Genomic DNA, 20,661 nt, shown 5'->3' with positions numbered 1-20,661 from the left:
ACAAACTCTTCTTAAGTTTAGCAACAAGTCTCCCTGGGGCTGGATTTATTAACATAACAAAATACTCAACATAAACGTTCTCAACTCCCCCATCAAGTAGCTGCTCTCACTCTTCCTACTGGAGGCCTCCCAGCCTTCCTTGCCTGCAGCCTCTTCTCTGAAAACTCAGGATTCCCTGCTAGAGCCTACTTGCTCCTAAAACCCATGCCCTCTGCTTAGTCCTCCCTGAGCACCTCCCAGCTTTGCTCTGTAAGGGAAATCACCTGACTCCTACTCAGGTGTGTCTACTTAGTAACTAAGGTTGGCCTGCCCCAGGACTCTAACCCTTAAAGGGGCAAGCCATTGTTGTGTTATAAGGCTCAACCCAAAACTCCACATCAAACCACGGGAACGTGAGGTTCTGAAAATTGCAGCTCAGGGACATGTCAAAAGTTAACTGCAATTAAGGAGCTCATCAGTCACAGACATAAGGAATAAGTTATCTGGGAAGGTAGCAGAAGCAGAGTGCAAACAAGATCAAGAGAGACCTAGAACAGACTCTGGAGAATGACCTGGAGATGGAATGTTCTGGTGGAAAAGCAGGAAGTTAGGCTTAGTCGGCATGGCCCTTTCTTTGGTTAATTTCTTACATACTTATAAACCTTACAAGCTACTTAAGCATGATGAGGAGCTGGATGGAATCTGCACTCGGAGCCATACGTACTTATTTTTGTGAGCTGAAATACATAGCTTAGGCTCCGTAAGAATCTTACCCTCCCAAAGTGTGCTGCACTCCAGGTGCATGTCCAGCACGTTTCAGGTGCTGGCATACCATAAGGGAAAAGTGAATTGGCCACATGGGGGAAGTTCTGATTTCTCCTATGCAGCTAATTGAAGTTCATCTAAGAAGAGTAAACTAACTGCAACTTTAGGTGAGGTTGTTTGCACTTTCACAGTTTTGTGGGATGAGTAACCTATAGGGTGTTATATATCTGTTAATGTAAAGGTCCTCCTGTGAACACTTGCACTCAAGCAGTGTCTGTGTTTATTTGGAAGAAAGGTGGATTAGTGGTAAAGCAGGGGACTTGAGTTCTAGTCCCATGCTGACCTTGCATAAGATACGGAACCTCTCTGGACATCACTTTGACCAACTACAAAATGCTCATAACATTATGGTTAACTTGACTCTTTCCTATGGTTGTATATCAGGGAGCCAACCATTTAGCCCTGAGTGTTGTTTAACCTGACCACTTACATGGATAACTATTCAAACAAAGGAGAGTAAATTTAACAGCCCTAATCTGATGGAACTAGTAGTCAAGACTCCTACCTTGTATTCCTAGCTCTGCCAATTACTTGCTCTCTGACCTTTTGGTAAGTAACTTTACCTCCCAGTGCTTGTGCTTCCCCAACTGCAAAATGAAAATAATATTCCACTATCTCAGAGGCAGGCTGGGAGAATTGATTCATATTTGTAAAGTGCTTTGAGATCCTTGGATGGAAGGGCAGTGGAGTATTAATATTATTATTGCTATTGCATGAGTCACATAATGCTTCCTTTCCAGTATTATTCTCAGGAACAATCCCTGGGAAGATTTTGGTTTCACAGAACAACAAAAAATGTTTTTTTGGCAGCTGGTGGCAAGAATAATCCTGTTCCCTTATGTTTTGTGCTATTTAAAGGGAAACTGTACTTATTTTAGAAAGAGCAGCTCTCTGCACTTTCAAAAGACAAGTCATCATGAAGAAACTCAGGAAGATACATTGGACTTCATTTTATGGTATCCTTGGACATTTCTGAGTTAAGGCAAACTGTGGGTGAAGTGTTCCTTTCAGCTGGCTCACAAAACCATCAATGACAAAACACAGCAAAATCCCTTAGAAGTAAGCAACAAGATTTGTAATGACTTTCAACTACAGCACGTCCGTTGCAGGTCGTGTGGTTGCAGAAGGAGCAAGTCAGTGCAGCATTTCAACTATAGGGGGCAGTGTTTTGTGCCATGTTCCACTTACATCAGACAAGCTTTTGAGGCTGTGATTATATGGAGAGTGTTTGACGCTGCGTGCTCATAATAAGTGCAGGAATAACATTCTAGTCAGAGGAGGGGGTTTTTAAGAAGTAACTGGGGTTGCCACTGCACTAATATCATTTGGCTTTGTATAATGAACAACAACTGATGGTTGCGGATTTTAGGCAAATGAAATGCATCTTAAATGTGAGGTAGGAAACCAATAATTCTATATCACTTGTAGTTTATGCAATCCCTGTTGACTAAAGTGAGATTGCATGGATGTAAATGATGGTGAAATCTGGCCTACAAAGGATTTCTACAAACTATAGAGAAGGTTTGGTTCTACAATAACACCAGGAGGGTAGGAGGTAGGGGGAAGGGAATGAGGTGTACGTTTAACGAACAAATCAAAACCTTTTCTCCCTGATACTTGGTGAATGCCTCCAGCATATGGTCTGGAGAAGGTAGACTGTGAACTTCTTTTCTCCCAGTTTCATCGCGCAAGCACCGGGGGACGTTCAAGTCAATGGAAAGGTAGCATATTCAGTACTGACAAAAGCAAATACTTTTTCACACGGTGCATAATTAAACTGCAGACCCCATTACCACAACAGGTTATAAAGGCCAACACTTTATGAAGATTCAAATAGGGATTGGATGTTCATATGTTTAACAAGATTATTCAGGGTTATAATTATTATTTAATTGCAGTAGCACCTAAAGGCCCCAGTCACAGACCAGGACCCTACTGTGCTAGGCACTGTACAAATACAGGACAAAAAGATGATCCCAGCCCTAAGATACTTACAATCTAAACTTAAAACAAGAGATGACAGGTAGAGACAAACAGGGGAACACAAGGAAACGAGACGATATCAGTCTGCATGAGGGGATTCTCAGCACACTGGTCGCCTGACCGTTTTCGAGTTTTGTGTAGGCATCACGTCAAAGGAAAGTTTGAAGGAGGGATTTGAAAGACAAGTATGAGTTACTTTTGAGAATGTCTATGGGGAATTCATCCCAACCACGAGGGGCAGCATGGGAGGGAGCATCTAAGTGCTTGTTTGAAAATGTAACGAGGAAGGTTGGCAGCATGAACCAATCAAAGGTAGGAGTCAACATCTTGATTATGAATGAAAGAGGATAGGGAGAGTGGGGATAGGCTGTGAAGAGCCTTGGAAATGAAGACAAGTACTATAACAGTTCATGCTAACATGGGAGGCAGATAAAATCTCATGTTCTATGGCTTAAACCTGTCTCTAACTCATAGGGCTCAGAATGAGACCCTCATGGTGATCAGATTATCCCACATTTCCCAGCCGGGAGGTTTCTTGTGCCTTCTGCTAAAGCATCTTGAAGCTAGACACTGTAGGAGGATTCTGAACTAGATGGATCATGAATCTGAGCCAGTCTGACAATTTCTGTGTTCCTATGAGTTTACCTTGGGTTCTCACAGCACAAATTTTGGTGGCTGCACTCTTGCTGGTGGGTACTCTGACAAATTTTCCTAAAATAATTATCTGTAGTAAAAACAAATAAATATGCACATATACATGTCCAAATCATTGTCATTTATTTATGTAGGGATTTTTTTTTAAGACTCAATAATAAAAATAATGTACAGCTGTATTTTGGTTCCCTTGGCCCTGGCCCCCAATAGATTCCCCTAGTCCCCACTGCATCGTCTGGCCTCCCATTGCCCCTTGGGGCCCCGGTGCTTTTCCTCCATTGCCCCAAGCTCTCTTCTGTGGCCTCACACCCCAGGCTCACTCTACTCCTTGCCTCTTGACCATGGTGCCTTCTGAAGCCCCGCCACCCTGGACTGATGCCCAGCGTGGGAGCTCCATGGCTGGAGTGGGAGGGAGCTGGGGGGCTGAAGCCCAGAGCCCTGCCACCCTGGGTGGCTGAAGCTCAGAGTCCCACGGCTAGAGTCCCAAGGCCAAAGGGGAGGGGGTGTTTGAAGTGGATGAGGGCGGCAGAAGCCTGTCTCTGACAGAAACTGGGGTGGGGGGAAGAGGAATAGGGTGCAGCCTGTCCCCAGAGCCTCCAGCTGAATCAGGGGAGGGGGGCTGAAGCCCTCCCCTGGAGCCCCTGGGTGCTGCAGGGAGGGGCCACCGCTTTGCCCCCTCCCTGATCTCTGTCCAGGAGGCTATTGTGGCCGGAGGAAAACCCCCTGGTGGCCGCATTTGAGAAATGCTCATCTGCAATCACACAGGGAGGGGCAAGGTGAGATTGGTGTCATTTGAAATACCTATCAGTGTCTGTATATCTATATGTATCTGTCTACTTATACCTGTACCTATATAACAGGGAGTAAACCACCACTCACGCTTAGCCCAGATTTTGACATCACCTGCGTCCTGCATGATGCAACAACAGGGTTTTCAGTGGCATGAAACTGACATGTTATCTATGGTGACCCCTGAGTACCCGAGGAATTTAGAAGCACAAGTTCCATTGAAATTCAATGGGACTTGTGCTCCTATATCCCTTAGGTACTTTTGAAAATCTCCCCCATTATAGTTTACAGTGTTGTTTTAGGTGTGTTGGTCCCAGGATATCAGAGAGACAAGGTGGCTGAGGTAACTACCTTTTACTGGACCAATTTCTGCTGGCGAGAGAGACAAGCTTTCGAGCTACACAGAGCTCTTCTTCAGGGCTGGGAAAAGTACTCAGGCCTGGTCTACACCAGGAAATTAGGTCAGTTTAACTATGTTGCTCAGGGGTGTGAAAAATCCACACCCCTGAGCGATGCAGTTAAACTGACCTAACCCAGAGTGTAGAGAGGTTTCCTGTCAACCTAGCTACTGCCTCCTGGGGAAGTGGAGTACCTATGCCGGCAACAGGACTCCTCCTGTTGGCGTAGGTAGGGTCTAACCGGAAGCACTACAGTGGTGCTGTTGTAGCGGTTTACCTGTAGGCATACCCTCAGAGTGTCACAACTAAACAACAGGTGGAATAAATTGTTTAGCATAAGTAGTAACTCATATTCTACAAGACCATTCAATGTGAAGTGGCCCGTTGACACCTCTCCAGTCACAGGACAAAAAAGGGGGGCTGGTGGGTTACAGATTGTTGTAATAAGCCCTAAATCCAGTGTCTTTTTTAAGACCATGATTTTTAGAGTCAAGCAGAGTTCTGAATTTAAGCCCCCAGGGTCTCGTCAGAGGGCGTTGTGTAGGTTTTCTTTTGAAGATGAGGACGGAGAGGTCAGCTATAGAGTGACTGCTCTGTGAGAAGTGTTCACCCACGGGAGACAGGGTGTTTTTGTCTTTTATCATTTGCCTGTGTGAATTCATTTGAGAGCACGGTGCTTGTCTGGATTCACCCATGGGGTTGTTCCGGGGCACTGGAAGAGATGGAGATAGGCATGTATAGGACCCAGGGATCTTAGCATGTTTGTTGTGGAGGGGAAACAGCCCCTCCTGGTTGCTGTGGGCTGCTATGGCACCAGGCCCAGGACCTGAGAGCAGTGAGACTTTCTCCAGGTGTGCTCTCAGTACTAACCCTGCTGGCGCCCAGGCAGGTGGAAGTGAAGAAGGAAGCTGCCTGGCTGGAATGCAGAGAGGTCAGAATTGGGGGACGGTGAGGGGAATGACATGGGCAAAGGGGGTTGCAGGAGCCAGACTGTGGAGGTCAGCCAAAGCGTGGGGGGAAGCGGAGAGGTAGGGTTGGGCAGAAGAGGAGGGGAGGTAGCTGGGGTTGGGGGGCACATAGGTACAAACAAGGGAGGGAAGGAGCCAGGTGATGGCGGTGTTGGATAGTGGCTGGTGGGGCAGAGAAGCAGGAGCCAGGCGATGGGGGTGTTGGACAGTAGTTGCGGGGGGGCAGGAGCCAGGCAATTGGCATGTTGGAAAATAGCTGGAGATGGAGGGGCCAGGACCCTGGGTGTGCGGATAGGAAGACCGGGAGGGTGGGGGGCAGGAGCATGGACAACCTTAATTCTGGCATTTCCTAACTTTTGAGTACTTGCCTTTGAAACCTTAACTTTCTTTTAGCGCAGGCTTTCAGAGGTGTTAGAGATATACACCCAGCACACCAAACAGACAGAGACACAGATGAATACAAGCCACAAAGTTCGGACCCATTTCTGAATTCCCCCCAAATTTGGATGTGTTTTGATCTGGGCTCATCTCAAACTCACACCCGAACTCTGGATGATGAACTCGTTAAGAGATTGATCGGTGTTAACATGCGCTGGTGGCATTTGTTCGAGTTACTCCCTCTAATAAGGATAACAATGGGCTGGAAATCTACTCCACCGGTATACTGGGTAGATCTGTCCCACACAAAACAGGTCAGCTGGGACCTGTTAACCAAATCATCCCTTGTTGTTCCATTCACTTTCAAGAGATAATGACAGGGGTTTTGGGGGTGTCCTAAATAAAACAAAATAGCTTTGCACGAGGGTAAATACAGAAGAGTAAACGTGCTTTAGTTTGTCTATAATATTAACAGGGTGATTATGTAATTTATTTGGCTCATATATGGAAAGACTCTGGTTCTAGGACTGGATGGGATTTTCCTTGAAGTCATCCCTGAACTGTATGAGTTATTTTCCTGGCTCACCCCAAAACAACGTGGTTTGCTTTCTGAAAAGCTAATGTCCAACTGTTGAAATGTTTTGCCAACCAAAACATTGTGGCCTTATCCTGTTTTAATAATCTAAGGCATCAATCTCACCCTCAACAGTCGTTTGATGTATTCTGTACTCTGCTGAAATAAACCCTTCAGACTTCACTTAGCTTGCATTCTGATTGAAAACTAGCACCATGCATCAGTCCGACAGCATTCTCTGTGAAAAATTTAACAGTGCATGGTGGTAACATATATTTATTTCCATGTATTGGGGAGTGAGCAACCACATATTCCAGCCTTTTTTCTTTTTTCCCATTGCTCAGAGATGGGCCTGAGGCCAAAACAGTGCTGCTAAGCTTGTTTTCTATTTAAAGCATTCATTTTTATTAATAACCCTTTACAGCCTACACACCAGCACTGCGGGAGTTGCATTTCCGTGTTATGTCATCATGAACCATTATGTATTTAATTCCTGTACCCACAAACCCACATGGACGTCATTAAACACGTACCATACAATATTAAAACTGTGTTCTATAAAGTGCAATTAAAAAAATAAGATCTATGAAGTATAGATCTTTTCCCCCTAAGGTCATGGGAAAATGAAGAGGTAGGCAAGTGAGAGGAGACTCTGTGGGGCAGTGGGTTAGCTCACCAACTTTCCCTGTCTGGGGATCTACATTCTAGTCCTCCTTATGTCACAAGTGACAATTAATTACCCTATAAACTCTTCAAAGCAGATATAACAAATCTGTGTTTTGTGGACAACAGAGCTCATTGCTATATAAATCACACATGGAGTATTGGGACAAGAACCTTGGTCCTTTTATTCCAATAAATAAATAAGGCCTCTACCACTCTTCCCACTAATGGAAGCCTCCAATAGCGGGAAATAATAGCAGGCTTCTTACCGTCTGTATGGGCCAGCTATTTAGAGAGCACCATCATACACCCAAGTCCAGTACACCGTGCAGCAACCTTGCATTGTAGAGTGCCAAGCGTGATGTTGGTGTTAGACTCTGGAGAGGGTTTTAACAATGGTTTCCAACGCAATGCTAAACATGCCCTTGGCTATGCTTGCAGCTAAACTTTGTTCAGCACTCATTATCAGCAATGGGTGAGTTTCATAGTGCAGACAAGGGTTGAGATGAAGGTTATGAACTGTTACAGTACTGTAGCATTTCCATAGAAACCCCCCCAGCATCCTCCCCTTTCCTAGCCACCAGGGAGGGACTGGCTTCTCATCTGGGTTTGACCCTAATCAGCAAGCTCCAGCCACCTGTTTTATTGGTCTTTGTCTCTTATGTTTAGTCCTTTGGCTGTTAGTGTCTGGTACATTTTTTTAAGTCACCTGTGTGGGTGGTTGTGGGCAAGGGGCTGTGTGTGAGGATGAGAGGAAGAGATGGATGGAATTAACTAGAAAAAAAGATTTACAGAAATCCTGGAGAGGAGAAGAAAGAAGAGAGGAAATCCTGGGGGATGTGGCAGAGAACACATTCTGAGGGAAGAAATAGATAGTTGATGGGGTGGAAGGAAAGAGAAAACAGCAGACATTAAAGACAATGCAGAAAAACATACTTCATTACCTACAACACCACCAGAAAAAGGGGAAGGGGAAGAATTTAAAACACAAGCAAGAGAGATGGAGTCAGTTACATTTTAAAAATGCATATGGGAAGTTATATGACAAAATGTTACAGGTAAACACAATACATAATACACAGAATGTAGCTGTTCTTGTCCTTTGTATTTTAGAGTGTGAAGGGGCATGTGCTACTGAGGACAGTGACCAGCACAGGGAGTTTTCAGTACGGCTAGTAGGCTTGGTCTTTGGGACTAATGGATGCCAAGTGCATTTTTCAAGCTCCCCAATCCCCACACTCACACAAGGGAGATAGAATATTCAATCATTTTGGTGGTGGAGTTTCTCAGACTTATTTTGCAGTTACAAGGATTTTTTTTTCAAGGCATGGCCAAATGTTTGTATATCAAGAGAATATACCACCAAGTTGCCCAGCTATTTTCATAAACTTTTCCAGGCCTTCTAGAGAGCTGTCACTTACCTCTTGCCTAACTAATTATTTCAGGCATAAGGTTTTATTTATCGTTAAGCAGGTTTCCTACACAGTGGCTTTATAATCCCAGTTAATCTTGCTACAGTAGAGAAAAAGAAAAGGAATAAATATGTATATAATTAAAATGACCTGATTGTGTGTAGTTTCATAAATATTCAGCAATTCTTTAATCTGATTTAGGTTCATTTGTCACTGTCCTTTCATTAAAAAGAAAAGGAGTACTTGTGGCACCTTAGAGACTAACCAATTTATTTGAGCATAAGCTTTCGTGAGCTATCTGATGAAATGAGCTGTAGCTCACGAAAGCTTATGCTCACATAAATTGGTTAGTCTCTAAGGTGCCACAAGTACTCCTTTTCTTTTTGCGAATACAGACTAACACGGCTGCTACTCTGAAACCTGTCCTTTCATTGTTCCTTTTGAAGCCATAGTGATGTATGTGCCTGTTTGATCATCGAATTCTCTATGAATGTGTTGTAAGTGCTAGTTAAAGCAAATGTACTAAAGGGCATTGGTAAGTGATGGTATCCAACACGGTCTGACACCGAATATGGGCACTGTCATTGGTGCGGATCGGTTTCGTGCTTATTATTTTGCCTCAGTGAGCCTGCGTTCTCCTCATGTTAAGATCATTAAGTGAAGATATTTATGCTGTCTCCATTATACAGTTATGAAAAGCATGCATTATTTTTAAAGGTCACCTCAAAAGATTTTTTTAAATTGGGCTTGTGCTCTTTTGGGCTTTTTTATGATGTATTAAGAAGGCCAGAAAAGTTTTTTCATAAAAGCTTTTTTTCCATGCTTGTCTTTGAAAAAAAACACCTTAGATTTATAGGGAGGGTTGAGTTTGTGCTTCCCTGGTTTTATTGCAGGGCCATTTGGGGCTTCCCCTAAAATAGGCATTACAATAGCAGTCCCCAAACTTTTGAGGGTCACGCCCCTCTTTCTCCCTGTTCACGGCTCCCTGGAGCCAAGCTGTGGCTCCTGGGGGCGGGAGCGGACGGGGTAAGGGACCAAGGCTGGGACCACAGCTGGCGGTGGAGCTGGGAGCAGGGCCGCAGCCAGGACCGATGTTGGCGGCAGGAACAGGAGCGGTACTGGGCTGCGGTGGGGGCTGGCAGCTGTGCCTGTGGCCAGGTGTGGCTCTGCTCCCGGCGCCGCCCCCACCCCTTACTTCGGACCGGGAATGGAGCCGCAGCCAGCAGACGAGGCTGGGATTGGAGCTGGGAGCAGAGCCATGCCAAGGCTGGGGACGGGGACGGGGACGGGGCCAGGCACAGGGCTGGGAGCTGGGGATGTGCCTGGGGGCAGGACCGGAGCAGAGCTAGGAGCAGGGAGGGGCTAGATGGCACTCCCTCCCTGCTGCCCGTGGGGGCTGGCCCGGGCCCCGCCATGCCCCCAAGACGTTCCTCCACACACACACACCCCGAGCACCCGCTGCACCCCCAGGACATCCCCCTCCCCAAGATTTAGTCAGGGCATATAGTACAAGTCACGGATTGGTCACGGGCTGTGAATTTTTGTTTACTGCCCGTGACCTATCCATGACTTTTACTAAAAATACCCATGACTAAAACGTAGCCTTAGTAAGTTATACATTTAACTTATGCAGTTTTTTGTGTGTGAAACATCTTATTTAAGTTTGTTTTAAATTAAAATAAAGTAAAAGGTTTTTCTGAGCACATATTAAGCTGGGCAAAGTACTGTCAAAAAGCAGCATTTGTTTGTTAGAGCCCAAAATTCTCCTCTCTCTGATATTATTTATCCAGTCGGGGCTAGGGTATATTTGAGCAGTAGGTTGAAGCTCATGAATTTTATGTTTACACCAGAAAAACCAAACCCTTGCTTGTCATCAAACTGCAAGGCTGGAGATTTCCACCAATGGGGATGCTGAATGATCATGACAATGCTGCAGTGAAAACAGCCACAAGAAGGCAAATGAAAAAAATTAAGTTAAAAAAGTAATAATTACATAACGCACTGGGGACCGTCATTCCTCAAAGTGAATGGGGGAGGGGAAATATCCTTATGATGTTCATTTCATCCCTTGCCTAATGACCCACAGGCACCTAACTTTCCAAGTATCACATTTTTCATACTCTGGAAGCATCACAAAGCATCCTTCATCAGCTTGGCCCTTTGGCAGCTCCCCTCCTCCAAATGCAAATGCTACATCTGGAAAAGGCAAGAACCCTCTCTCTCAAGCCTGAAAGCCTCCTTTTATCTCCTCTCCTCAGCAGAACTCCCACTTCTTTCAACCACTCACTCTAACACACAACTTCATTGAATGGATTCAAGGTTTTCTCCTAAGCTGCTCAGTATCTGCCTCATCTTAAAGCTGCAGCACATACCTTCAGAGCCCGTGCTCTCGAATTCATTCTTGGCTAACCATTTCTAAAACAATGGATATGGATGAGCACTAGACAATGAAGGTTAACAGAGTCGCTTGTGAGGGCTGGAAGGAATTGGCTGGTGTTGCCTGCACTTCCCACCCGCGCCTTGCTCCTCTCACTCTCAGAGATGACACTAATGCATCATGAACATTAATAACAGGGTTACTGTGTACACCACAGAGGCTTGCTCTGTGCATTGTGAGGACCAGGGAAACAATAGATGCTTTTCTGCTGATCTCCTGCTGGAAACATAAAGCCATTTGCAGGCATGCGAATCAGCCTCCTGGTTTTATCCCTGTAACCTCCACAGCCCTTAACTGTAAAGATGGGTATCCTTGTGAAGGAACTAAAGATATAGGCCCTGATTCAGTAAGGCACTTAAGCCACATGTGTAACTCACCAATGGGAATATTAAAGTCACACATGTGCTGAAGTACTTGGCTGAATTGGGGCCAGCAAGGGAAATCTATGTGCATGATTTTTCCCTTTCTTTATTTTTAAGCCACACTGCTGAGCCGCACCCTGCCCCTCAGCTCATACATCAAATGGAAGCGAAGTACAGCACATTGGTCCACAGAAAGAAGTTAACATGTATCCACATTTATTGTACAATGGCATCTGAGACAGTTCCCTGCTCTTGGAATAGGACACAAGTGCAGTATCTCAGGTATCACTGTGGGAGCCGTGAATAAATGTAGACTTTTTAAATGATAACTGCTCCATCTTCTTATTTATTTTTATTATTAAATATTTATACCATGCCATAAACTCATACTGCATGTTAAACGCACAGGGCTACATGGTACAGTTCTTACCTGTGTCGATGAGCCCTTCAGCGAGGCACATCTACGCAAATAACATTTGCCCACAGCTGCCCGAAATAATATATTATCTAAGTTAGGCAGCACAAGACGTTGTGCAGAACCACAGTTCCGGAAAGGGAAGGCAAGGGATGCTTATCACTGAGAAGGTAGGAAGAATGGATTCCTGGAATAAATGGGCTTCAAAGAAGAATGTATAGGAAGAGAGAGGGAGGGTGCTGGGCAGATAGGAGTGTATGTTAGACATAGGGAAGCTGAGAGCAGGAGAAAGAGGAAAGGAGAAGTATAGCAAGAGCAGTGAGAGCTTCTGGGAAAGGAGCGGAGGCTGGAGAGGAAGGCAGAAGTGAGGTTATGTAGTTTCTTGAAGGGGATTGCCAGGAGCAGATGAAAGGATTCAAGGAGAGAGTGGCATGGCTGGAGAAGGGGATGGAAGGGTGTTTCAGGTAGATTGGAAAGGTGAGGGTGGAAAGCAGGTTACGATAATCAATGTGAGAGATGGACAAGGCAAGGCCAAGGGTTCCGGCGTAGGAACTGGGCGGGCAGTATGGATTTTAGTTATGAGAAAAAGGAACAAGCAAGAGGATTTAGCTGCGGGAGACAGACTGACAAACGTGGAGACTGGATTCTTGGTGTATCCCCGGAGCATGTTCAGCAGGAAGCAATAGTTCAAGCTCTTCCCCCAGGCTGCCCCAGAAAGTTTCAGCCCCTTCCCTCGAGGAATCATCTGCAGGGTTGCGGAGTGTTTCAGGTTCTTTGGGCCCACTCACCCTTTGGCCTCTCTGCTAAGCAGAGCCGATAAAAAGATCCAAATTTTGATTTTTCATCAAAAATTTATTTCAACAAAAAACATGAAATGATTTTTTGCAAAACATTTTCATGAAGAAAATCGCCCCTTTTTTTGACCAGATTTAGAGCTGGTGCACACTGTTCAAATTTCAATGGAAAAAACAGGATGAACTTCACAAAAAATATTCCCATTTTTCAACCAGTTATACCAGGACTAAGACCAGCAACTCCTTTGACATGGGACACTGAGGCCTGGTCTATAGTGTGTGTGGGGGGGTCAATCTAAGTTACACAACTTCAGCTATGTGAATAACGTAGCTGAAGTCGATGTACTTAGATCTACTTACCATGGTGTCTTCACTCCGGTAAGTCGACAGCTGACGCTCTCCCATCGACTCCGCCTGCGCCTCTCGCCCTGGTGGAGTACCAGAGTCGACGGAAGAACGCTTGGCGGTCGATTTATCGTCTATCGCTGCCCGACGCTATGGCCGGTAGCGTAGACAAGCCCTGAGGATGGTAACATTTGGTCACTGCTGAACTGAGCTGAATTCAAACCAGTGACAGGCTCCATACCTCCTGAGTCATCCAGGCCCCCCCATGCACAACTGGATGGACTTAAAGTTAACAACTCTCTATTTCATCCTATCCCTTCCCAGTCTCTGCAATGGGTTTCTTTTCATAAAGCAACATGGACTTGTTTTCAGGTCCCAACACCCGACATTTCTATATGTTTTATTTTAAAGCACTAGATAGCTCAGGTTACCAGTGATATTTTGCGGTGGTTCCCAAATGAGCCTTAACTGCTCAGATTTTTCAAAACCCACAAGCCCCTAATTGAAAGCAAATGTAATCAGACATATACAATACTCTGAGGTTCACCACACTGCACTGCAGCCAGTGTTACTGGAGAGGTTATTAAAACTTCTTGGAGTTGGGACACAAATATAGCTTGCAAGATTCTAGCAAGGACCCAGAATTTATTAGGTTAGGCTAAAACATTGCAAAGCCACAGTAAATCCTCTGTTCAGAATACATCTAAGTTCTGTTTAAAAGAACATCCTTTCTGAGTCTAGACCAATTGTTTTAAGAGCAGTGACTGAAAAACAAGACGGGAATTTTACTTTCTAAGGGTCTAATTCTGTTGTTATTCCCTATCTCACACTGTTGTGAGGACAAAGGCATTGAAGACTGTAAAGCACTTTGATCTACTGATGACAAGTACTATGTAAAAGGGGGTATTATTGTTATTACACCAGGGTAAAGGCAGAATAGGTCCTCTGATTTCAGCTGAGTTATTCCAGATTTACACCAGTGTAACTGAAAGGATAAAATAGTCCTAAAGATGTAGAGTAGCCTTCAGCCCAGACATACAGTCACAGCCAGAGATAAGCAGCAGCAGATCCATTTCATAAGCCTCCTGAGCAAAAATGCAAGAATTTTATAAAAGCATTTTAATTGAATTCCCAGTGGCACTTGAACCTGCACTTAAAAGCAGGTCTAGGGTTATCTATGACATTTCAATTAAATCAGAAGCTTTGATAATTTGATAAGTCACCCCAGAGTCTGGAGTCAAAACAGGCTGTTATTCGATCTCTGTTTGTGTTTCGGGGGACAGCACACATGAAAGACGGTCGTGCAGACAAATCAAAAGATGGATAGTGTGTCTGCGGTTTCACCAATAGATCTTCAGCATGTCTCCTACAGCCCAGACAGTGGTTATCTACCCACTGTTTGGGGTCTGTTATCTTTTGCATACAGTATTCTTAAGTCCCTTAGCAGGCACCACATTATCTTGAGAGAGACAGAAAGGCCGAGAAGCTACCGCACTATGCACACTGACTAAAGAAACTGCAGCTCTGCGCCAAAGTCTCTTGTGGGCGACAACATCCTTTTCTTATCCTGACTGCTGAAAGTATAATTAAAATAAATCTAACAACATGAGGCGTTTAACCCCCAGGTCGAAATACGAAATAGCTTAAAAATGGAGAGCCCAATCCAACGTGTGCAAAAGTCAATGAGAATCATCTTTCCATGAACTTCAGTGGGGTCGATGGATGAGGGTCTAAGTGTGAAACATATAGATGGTCAAATACACTAACGTCATTGTGGCTGTGTCAGCAAAAATTGCCTAACTGACTTAAATCACAAGATGCAACTCTGAACAGACGACTGACGAAGGTGCTTTGTGCTGCCTTAAACTTCATTCGGTGCTCCTTTACCCCAGTGCATCTTATCCTCTCTTTGAAGGGGACCACTGAGGGCTAAATGTTAGGCAGAAGGAAGCTCAGATTCCAGGAGGCCAGTTGCCTTCAGTATAATCTACACAGGCCTGATGCACAGCCCTTTGAAGTCAACGGGAGTATTTACATTGATTCCAATGGGTTTTGACTCAGGCCCTCTCTATATTTGATTATATATTTTATATATGTATTGTTACAGGGTCGGGTCAGATGGCTACAGGAGAGTAACAGAAGGCAGATATATTAGCCCCAGGTTAAGTAGGTCCCTTTTCCATGGGTAAGGTAACAGAACAATCAGGAACCTTCTGGAGATAATGAAGACAGACAGGCTGATTAGAACACCTGCAGCCAATCAAGAAGCTGTTAGAATCAATTAAGGCAGGCTAATCAGGGCACCTGGGTCTAAAAAGGAGCTCACTTCAGTTTGTGGTGAGCATGTAAGGAGCTGGGAGCAAGAGGCGCTAGGAGCTGAGAGTGAGAATGCGGACTGTTGGAGGACTGAGGAGTACAAGCATTATCAGACACCAGGAGGAAGGTCCTATGGTGAGGATAAAGAAGGTGTTGGGAGGAGGCCATGGGGAAGTAGCCCAGGGAGTTGTAGCTGTCACACAGCTGTTCCAGGAGGCACTCTAGACAGCTGCATTCCACAGGGCCCTGGGCTGGAACCCGGAGTAGAGGGTGGGCCCGGGTTCCCCCCAAACTTCCCAACTCCTGGTCAGACACAGGAGGAGTTGACCTGGACTGTGGGTTCATGAAAATGGCCAAACTGAGGGCTGCTGTGAAGCTCCAAGGTGAGCAAATCCACCAATAAGCGCAAGACCCACCAAGGTAGAGGATGAACTTTGTCACAGTATATACTCCAGCATAGAAACACCATGAGGTGTAACAGTTAAGGCTGCCCAAGCGTTGAAAAAATAGGAAATCCCTAGCCAAGTATTACCAGACATGCTACCCAGCAATATATCAACAATAGCTTAAAGAATATACAATCTTCATCTGACTCCATTCAGCACATGTGGGTCATCCATCACACTCATAAGCAAACGCCCCACTGAAAATGTCTGTCCACAGCCCCCGCTCTTCCAAAAGCGGGAAATGAGCTTCACTCAACAATATTCCAGTAACATTAATTTAGATATGGAAATGGCAAATTGGTTTCTTCTCCATTAAACAACACATTAGTAACCTGACCTGCCTGGTCTTGTTTTTCGAAAAGCAGGGATTAAATAGCAGCAAGGGTGGTTTAGGTTGAACATTAGAAAAAACTTCCTAACTGTCAGGGTAGCTAAGCACTGGAATAAATTTCCTAGGGAGGTTGTGGAATCTCTGACATTGTCTAACCTGCTCTTAAAAATCTCCAAACACCTGTCAGGGATGGCCTAGATAATACTTAGTCCTGCCATGAGTGCAGGGGACTGGACTAGATCACCTCTCGAGGTCCCTTCCGGTCCTATGATTCTATGATTTTATGATTCTATGAGGGGGACGGGGGAAGGCTGGTAAATCAATGACATTAAATGCTGCTACATTTGTGAAAGAAAAATTCAACCTACCACCTCCTGCCTGGCAGATCATGAATTAATGCGTGATGTGTTCTATCTAACAGAGACAGGAATGCAACAGGTGTAATTAACACCCTAGCAGGGGTTCACCTAGCTACACAAAGTCAGATCAGGCTAGGAAGTTCCCACCACTCTCACTTCCCCTTCATTCCAGGCTTATCCTAAAGTGTAAGGAAAAATTACTGGCACTTCTCTAAAGCCTTCCATCCAAAGATTGCTAAGTGCTTTATCAATAGTAATGGATTAAGCCTTCTCAATACCCTCTGCTCCACATAAGAATTATTGTCCCTGTTCCTGTGCTTTAACCATAGGGCCCTTGAAATGCACCTAACGTTGTTCTCCTGCTGTTCCGTTCTCCCACTATAAACCTGTTTCACTGACTTTGAAGGAAGATTTTAGAAGACCTTGCAGCCTGTTTTAGCTGGATAAAATATTTCAGGAAGTGGTGGTTTGAGGGTAATGAATGCCAAACATGTTTCTCAATGTGAAAACCTGCTTGGGTGGTTTTGCACCTTGATTTTGATGAGCTTTGAATCCAGCTATTTTAGTTCCTTTCCAGTCCTCATAATCCCCCATTTTCTCTATTGCTTCCTCAATAAATTCTACCCTTTGCCTTCTCAGCTGGTTTCAGACACAAAGAGAACTGACAGAACATACTCTCTTGACAGGTTTTAGAGGTAATATTTCTTCCAGGATTAGCAGATAACTTTTAAGAAGTATTATGATTGCTAATCCCTAGATTTACATTGCAGCATAGCACCTTTTATATAAGGATCTGAAAGCACTTTGCAAATATGAATTAAGCCTCAGAACACCCTGTGAAACAGTATAATGACATTTATATTACAAATGGGTAAAAAGAGGCAAGAAGGGGTTAAGTGGCTTGTCCAAATCCCTTGCTTTAGCCACTCAACTACACATGAATTCTGAAGTTAAGCACAAAGTAAAACTATTACACTGTCACTTTATATTCTAGGAAAAGGCATCGGCAGATTATCAGCACTGATTGTTTCTTTAAGGATATGACTAAAAATCTGTTGAACAGGGAAAAGCCACTTGAACCAACAAGACTGTTCTTCAGGTTTCTCTGAAACTCCACTTCTCTGCTTTCTCACTGGACCTCTTCCATCCCCTCCGCCATAAAAAAAAACCTAGTTGTCTCAAACTCATTTATACTCATAAATGTTATAGATTTACTAACCTTCATACTATCGTTATGTTTGGGTCACACAACATACCCAGCGGGCCAGTTTGCTGCACTGCTGATGAGGGATGAACATATCTGGGCCAGATTCTTATCTCAGTTACTCTGTGACTTCAGATTTACTCCAGTGTAACTGAGAGCAGAGTCCATCTTGTGGCTATTATAGCACACCAGAGCTAAGCAACCCAAATCCATTTCCAAAAGCAATGCAAGATAAAGCAATTTGGAAGCTGGGTTGTTGGATAAAGCTTTGCATGTCGATACCAAGAATGTCCTCCAGAGGACAGGCTATTTCATAACGGCACTGGGATACGAGCATTGATGGCGAGTGGTGTAGTCTGGGCTTTCCTTGTGGGATGTCATTCTATTCTTTGAGTGAAGCAGTTCTGCCTAAATTTCCAAGTTGTATCAACAGGTACAAACATTAAGGAATTCAGTCTTAAGAAGGCCCTGTGAGATAGATAAGAATTATGATCCCCAATTGATAGTTGGGGAAACTGAGGCATGGAGCTGTGAAATGACTTGCTGAAGGTCACACAGTGAGCGAGTGGCACAGCTTGAACGGGACTCTAGTGGTGAAATCCTGGCCCCAGTGAAGACCATGGCAAAACTCCCACTGACTTCAGCGGGGCCAGTTTCACCCCAGATCTCTGAGCTCCCAGTCCTAAGTATCAAGCATAAAAATTATCCTTGCTCCAATATACACTTATACTATACCTTCTTCTGGGACAGTCACGTCTTTGCTATGAAAGCAGGAGCAGATCTGAATGCAATAGTCAACATGCGTGTAACCACTTGGTTGAACGATACCAGTCAGGGGTGCTGAGAACCCTTGAACCAAATTGTAAACCCTGTTTATAATGGAAACCACTTCAAGCCAGGGGTGTGTTAGCACCCACAGCACCCCTAGTTCCAGCACCTCTGATAACAGTGATAATGTCTGCTATTCCTCTGTTGATACAGTCACTTAGCCAATGTACCTTTCTCTCTCCCCACCCACCTCCCCCCACTTTTTTTTGTTGTTTTGGGGTTTTTTGCTGTTGTACCTATTCCATTTAATATGTGTCCTCGTTTCTTCCAGGTTTATTATTTGATGTGTATTTACATTTGATTCCATTTTTCATTTACTGGCCCAGTAACTAAAAGATTTAAATCTTCTCTCAGCCTAAGTTGCATTATCCTGCAGTCAGCAGCAAACTTCATAATTTTATATTGGATGTTCTAATCCAAATCATTTATACACTGTAAACAGGATAGTAAATCCCATGTGAGACCAACACTGAAGAGCCCCAGTAAGACATTGGCTATTTCCTTTTTTTTTTTTTTTTAAATCAAAGAGACACGGTCATCCCCTTCATTGTGATAATTTACTTTAGATAATCTTCTAAGTGAAACCTTATCAAAGATCTTGAAACTATGAGTTGGTAAAAGCCTAAATACACTATTCTCAAGTATCTTAAGGCAGGTCTACACTACAGCCGGAATCGACACTCTGAGATCTACGGTGTTGGACTTCAGGAGTTTGAATGCTGCATTATGCAATGCAGACATGATCAATAAAGCTCATGAGTATGTACCTCACTATAGTGCCTCAGTACTTGATTACATGAACGTTAGTTATTGAGTAGGTTATATATTTCAACCCTCCCTTAAAATTATATTGTCTACTACTTAATATATTTCAAGCTCTCCTGGATTTGTGTACTGTTTGTAAAGCCCTTTACCATTATCAAAAGATTCTTAGATAAGAAATTTTGCTATGAGTTCAAAATATTATTTTTTTATTATTGTTGTTGTTATAGGTTGGCCAAAATAGATAGCTGTAATTCAAGTCTATTAGAATTTCTGTGCTGGAGTATGTTTTTCAGAACAGAACCTGCCCTCTATGTTGAATCCAAACCAGAAGGGGTTGAACTCTCCTGTGAAGAGCATGTTCAAGCTGGCAGAAAACTCACAAAAGTAGCTGATCATATGTGATTACTACCATGCAAGACGGCAGAATTATTGCAAGGTCATTTGCTCTCTTCAGACTTCTGTTATTTTGGGTACAAAAATCTCTTGGAGATTTTGTTCTTGTCTAGGATGGACCCTTGCCTAAATTCAGCTTTGAACTCAAATTGCAAAACCTAGCCTAAAATTAATCCATTTCTGGATTCGTTATTTATCAGCAGCAGCTGAAGCAACCAGTTATGGGGTGAGTGGTATTCAGATGAGCAACATTTCATTCATTTAGGATGATGAAAAGCAAATATGTGCCTTCCTCTTTAATACAAAACAAATACTACAGTACTGATTCAAAACGCTACAATTTATTGGGCACAGTCATTAGCACACCTAAATATTTGCTACATCTGTTTTTGCAGGCACAGCAAGTTTGCCCAATATATACATTTCAAATATAAATAGTTAAAACTGCCTCCTTATTTCCTTATCTGCCAAAAACTACAGTTCAAAGGTCCTTTCCCCCCATGCAACAGTTCATGTGTAGTAGCAAACCCTCACGCTTTGTAAGGAATGTTGGGAATGCAGCTCTATGCTCTGCTTTATGTGTTAGCCCTGTCATCAGCATTTGCACGAGTGAACGCTACTAAGGACCCGTTTTCACTACAGGTATAACGCTGGTTTGGGGGCGTTGTTACAGCACTATTAAGTTTTGCAGTGTAGATGGAGCCTTAATTGTGTTCTGTTACAGAACACAAGGAAGACCCCGTCTATACTGCAGAAAGGAACCCTGTTGTAAAAGGCTCTTGACTCAGTTATAACATTAGCGCTGATGGGTCCTACCTGAGCTTGATAGGATGGCACTCTGGGGACTATGTTGTCCTGTTCTGATACTATCCCTATGGCACTTTCCAAGCCATTTGCCTTTAAGCTTCATAGAAGTTTTCAGAAGTATGGCAGGGGGTCAAGAGAGCTGATGGAGATACCTTATTCCCATGGACACAGGGCTCAAAAACTTTGGGAGGTCACCGAAAACATGGAACAGTAAAACAAACAGGGAGCTCGGGTCA

At 44.0% G+C, this 20,661-nt stretch overlaps 1 protein-coding gene across 4 annotated transcripts in view; it reads right to left on the bottom strand.

Annotated features, from left to right (window-relative positions):
- Nucleotides 1-20,661, bottom strand: part of SH3PXD2A (SH3 and PX domains 2A) — a 383,399-nt gene that overhangs the window by 186,660 nt on the left and 176,078 nt on the right. The window lies entirely within an intron of this gene.

This window comes from Lepidochelys olivacea (genome assembly GCF_965140295.1).
Source record: "Lepidochelys olivacea isolate rLepOli2 genome assembly, chromosome: 7".
NCBI lineage: Eukaryota > Metazoa > Chordata > Testudines > Cheloniidae > Lepidochelys > Lepidochelys olivacea.
This window is presented reverse-complemented; position numbering and strand designations above follow the sequence as displayed.